The sequence below is a fragment of the Nelumbo nucifera genome, chromosome 2, assembly GCF_055504915.1.
Source record: "Nelumbo nucifera cultivar China Antique chromosome 2, China Antique-T2T, whole genome shotgun sequence".
NCBI lineage: Eukaryota > Viridiplantae > Streptophyta > Magnoliopsida > Proteales > Nelumbonaceae > Nelumbo > Nelumbo nucifera.
This window is the reverse complement of record NC_142650.1, coordinates 99494126-99499059: the sequence shown is the minus strand read 5'-3', so window position 1 is coordinate 99499059 and position 4934 is coordinate 99494126. Positions and strand designations below refer to the sequence as shown.

At 39.6% G+C, this 4934-nt stretch overlaps 1 pseudogene across 1 annotated transcript; it reads left to right on the top strand.

The window, feature by feature from the left end:
- The first annotated feature begins 544 nt into the window (after positions 1 to 544).
- Positions 545 to 2532, top strand: LOC104606293 (serine/threonine-protein kinase-like protein At3g51990 pseudogene; annotated as a pseudogene). Its single transcript, XR_016082010.1, has one exon. The product of XR_016082010.1 is annotated as a serine/threonine-protein kinase-like protein At3g51990 pseudogene (transcript).
- Positions 2533 to 4934: the final 2402 nt, after the last annotated feature.

Genomic DNA, 4934 nt, shown 5'->3' with positions numbered 1-4934 from the left:
CCATCCAATTCAAACAGACGATCTATTTTGACAAACAATTTTACAAAATAAAAAATGGTCAAAACCATTAAATGAGTCAACGGTTCGACCACTACATCAATGGATCGTTGACTTTTTCAACGTTTTTTACCAAAAGCAGGTTTAAGGTAAAACAGAATCGATTGCCTAGACAGTTCTCGAGTCGAACGGTCCGACCGTCAGATTAAAGGTCTGTTCGAAAACCTTGCTCTATAATAATCAATTCAAATTCTAAATTTTTCCGTTTTTCATGAATGTAATGATAACTGATAAGAAACCGGTAGACTCCATCACTGTTGTAGAAAATTTGGAGCCATGATTTCTTCTAATGTAATGACACTCGTGTAATGATAACTGATAAGAAACCCTACAAGATCTCGTTAGAAAAAGTAGAAAAAGAAATGGGTCAATTTGGATGGTCTATAAATCTGTGTATCGAATTTATGGTTTGCAACAGTTGGAACAGTGGAGCAAGAGGGCAAAGTGGGAAACTTGGGATTCCAATTTGGTGGTATAAACAGAATCCCAATCCCCAAATTAAATAATGAATTTCTTCATTTGGCAATCTTGCACAGTTCACAACAACAACGTCGACAAGTACATTTGGATTTTCAGTCCCCCCATAAACAAACTCAGAGACCAATCTTTAAACTAAAGCCCTCTTTTTGTTTGTTGATGTTTTGGTCCGTCTCTCCTCCCGAGTATTCAGTATTCTCTCCGGTTCGAACTTCATGGGCTATCTGTCTTGCAGAGCTGACTCTGCCGTCCTAACCTCCAACTCCCACACCACCACCGGTACCGGCACCGGCACTGTCAGAGCCCAAAGGAACAGTCACAAAGGAGAAACAGAGAAGCCCATCAAAATCCAGCAATTTGAATACAGTGACCTCGAAGCTGCCACAAATGGTTTCTCGGAGCAGAAACTGCTGGGTAGGGGCAGCCATGGCTGCGTCTACAAAGGGGTGCTCCGCAGTGGCCGCCTCGTGGCCGTCAAGAAACCCTCTCGAGGCGCTGCCCCACATGTAGCATCAGCAGCGGACAACACTAATGAGGTAGACAACGAGATTGATATCCTCTCCAAGCTCTACAGCCCTCGGCTCGTGAATTTGGTGGGCTTCTCCAATGACTCGAAGGACCGGCTTTTGGTCGTGGAGTTCATGAGCAATGGCACCCTTTACGACGTTCTTCATACCAGTCCTCGTCCGCCCACTTGGGGTCGAAGAATTCGACTTGCCCTTCAGACTGCCAAGGCCATAGACACCCTTCACTCGTCCGTTCCTCCGGTGATTCACAGAGACATTAAGTCGGCCAATGTGTTAATTGATCGTAATTTCAATGCTCGGTTGGGCGACTTCGGTCTGGCATTGCGGTGCCATGTCGACGATTTCCGGCTCCGGTCGACGCCGCCTGCAGGCACAATTGGGTACCTTGATCCTTGCTACGTTACGCCGGATAATCTGAGTACTAAGACAGATGTGTTCAGTTTTGGTATTCTTCTGTTGGAGATTATCAGTGGCAGAAAGGCGATTGATGTCGGGCATTCTCCTCCTTCAATCGTGGATTGGGCTATACCGCTTATACGGAAAGGGAAGCTTCTTGTTGTTTATGATCCAAGAATTCCACCTCCGAAGGACCCGTCTGTAAGGAAACAATTGGCAGTCCTCGCAGCAAAGTGTGTGCGGTCTAGCAAGGAGCGTCGCCCTTCCATGAAGGATATTGTTGAGTGCCTTACTCTTCTGAGTAAGTCCGTTCCACTCCATTCATGGAATGGTTTCTCTGTTAATCCATGCTTGATGGTTGATATAGTGGGACGCCCTGTTGGACATGAAAATACCCACTTGAATTCAAGGCCGAGGCAGCAAGTAGGAGAGAATGGGGATGTTGGGGATACCAGAAGTGCTCGACAGTTGAGGAATTTGAGAAGGGTGTATTCTGATTTGGGCTTCGGTCCCAGGAACAATTTGATGGATCTCATGGCTGTGATGGAAGGGGAGTCCAGTTTTCGTGGTGAGACCTGTGGAGCTCAACCTGTTCCTGTAGCATTTCAAGGTTGTGGCTATAGAGTGGGGAGTGGAAGATTTGTTGGACGGCGGAGAATTCGTTCTGTAGCTCGTGGTTTTGATAGGGATGTCTTCCAATTGAGGAGAAACCAATCTGTTGGGAGACGCTTAGAGACATTCACCAGAAGGAATGGGGCTGTTCATGAGGATAGTACAGCAGTTAATGCTCAAACTAAGGACCCTGTTTAGTTCTTCCTGATATTTAATTGAATGGCTATGTGGATCCTCTTTTTGCAATTTGACAAGGGATCATGGCTGAAGCTTACAACCTCCACTTGTCGGTATATCATTGTTGTAGAGTAGTAAGTAGTTCATTTGTCAATGCCTTTCATTGGAGAGGCCTTTCTATCATGTTCATATGTTATTGTTTTGTTGAATTAATTATCAGCCTAAATGTAAATGGAATGGACATCTCCCATGTCCCTATTATCAATGTGTTCATCCTTGTCTCTAATTCACTTCCTTTTTGTTTTAAGCTGATTCGCAATGTTTAGGTTACTGAAGATCTTAATCGATAAGTTCAGTTAGCTTCTATGGAACTCAAAGTATTTAGGTTGTAACGCTGTTGAGCTTACATGACTACCTGCTACCTTTTTTCTTCTATGTCTGCTATCATCATTGTTCTTCTTTCCACTATTGCCACAGCAACTGTAAATGGTGTACACCACAGAGTACTCATTATGCTGGATCTTCTGATGGATGTTATGTGACTAGAATTTTGAACCCCTGTTTCCCTCACTTCTATTTGAATCCCTTGAAAACATTACTGGAATTTACATATTACTTATGGATGGAACTCTTTCATTTTGGAAGTAGAGTGGCTCCATGTATAAGGTTGTTGTAATTTATACAAAAATGGTCTCATCTCCCTTCTGTTAGATCAATCTAAATTCTTAAACTGGAAAGTTCCCCTGCATCTTATCTCTGTTTTTGGGCCAGGAATGGAATGTCAGTGGCTTAACATCTCTGAATTTTGGTAACCATTGAATTGATGAATTCTCAAGATGGCATTGAAGTAATTTAATACGCATTATGGATTCTGGGTGATGCCCTCCTCCTTGAGATAGACATTCAAATTCTGAAAGCCAACAATTCCTGCACTTCTATCAGAGGCAATCTGGCAGGCATTTCTTGCGGATATGTAGTTCCTTACTATGTTATTTAGGTACTTTTTTCCCCAAAGTGCAATAAGTTGTGACCTTTTATGTTATAGTAGGAAAGAGAGCTGAAATTTGAGTCTTTGAAGACAATCATACTTGGAGAAGGGTTTCAAGGACTTGTCTGACAGTTGGTAACATATGTCTCTTAATCAAATATGAATCTGCTTATACCTTTGAATGGGTTTATGTTTTGTGGGCATTTCATGGAAAAACTAGAGCTAAATGAAAAAAATTAGCAGCATGGAGATTAGTTGCTGAACATCTGGCACTTGGATAGCAAACTTGGTAACCAATATTGCTTATACAAGAACTGACCATAAGCTGTCTAAGATAATCTCCTTTGAGATTTTGTATCTCAAACTCATTCCCAAATTTTTCTCGTTTACATCATTGTATTATCAGACATAATTAATGAATGAGCATGAGTGGGCCTTCTGTCATTATTCTTGTTATGCTATTATTTTCTTTTTGGTTGACGTGTATATTCAAAGTTTCTAAACAGTCATTTAATTCATCTACAGTCCTATCTGATTATTAAAACACTATACTGAGGTTCTTATGATAATTGAACGAACATTTCTATTTGGAGTCAATTATAATATTTTCTTCTTCTCTTAAGAGGAATAGTTCTGTGAATTGTAACTATTTGTCTTGGTCACTGGCTTGTGATTTGCCTATGCAAGAGGTTAATACCCAAAACCTAGCTTTTCTCACTCTGATAATTCTATATTTCATTACAAACCAGAATAATTCAAGAAAATTGAAACTTCTCTTGTCATCTCTTATGCTTCCCATGCAATCAAGTATTACTTGGACACAAGAAGTTAAATGCTGACTTTAGGATGCAACAGAGATCAAGTTTCTGGTTTCACATGCTGAGGCCACTTCATTTAATTATACATTTTATTTGTTAAGACTATTGGATCTTTCTTCTTGGACTAGCTAAATAGCTTGTGGGACCGTTCCATTCATTGAAGTTGTTTACTGTATTACAATGGGCACAATGGGCAGTCTTACAATTTGTAATACTTGATAATCTGTATTAGTCTAATGACAATAATAGGTAGCAGAGTGGTTGTGTCATGTATTTAATATTTAGTTTTATTTTAATATACACAACCTCTTAAATAATAATGGGGATATACATAATTATATTGTTATATAGGCTATTTTTAATGAATGACATGCTTTCTAGTCTCCATAAATATCATGTGCTTGCTTTTATTTTATGTTCTTACCTTCCTTTCCATTGAAGAATTGTTTTCAGTTGCACATAATATTGTACTTGTTGCTGTCGTCTCTTTAATCTAACGATATCCAACTTATGTTAGAAACAAAACCTTCTACATGTGTATATTTTCTTTTTTATCTTTTTTCCTGAGAAAATAGTATGACTGATGACTGGTTTTAGCTTAGTTGGAAGTTGTCACTACTAAGATACCGACTCATATTTTATGAGACACTTTGTCATTGGTAGCTCTAATATTTAGGTTCCTAATTTATTACTCCTGATATCTAATATAAAACTTGCTCCCATGAAGTATAATATAATAGAAAGCCCACAGTTTGCCATTTCATGGAGGGCATTATTTATTTCAACTTACTTTTTTGTTGGACTTTGTATCGATGTGTGTAGGGTGGGAGTGATTTAGTCTTTGGTTATGTCAACCAGTACATTCATTCTATTGCTGATAGA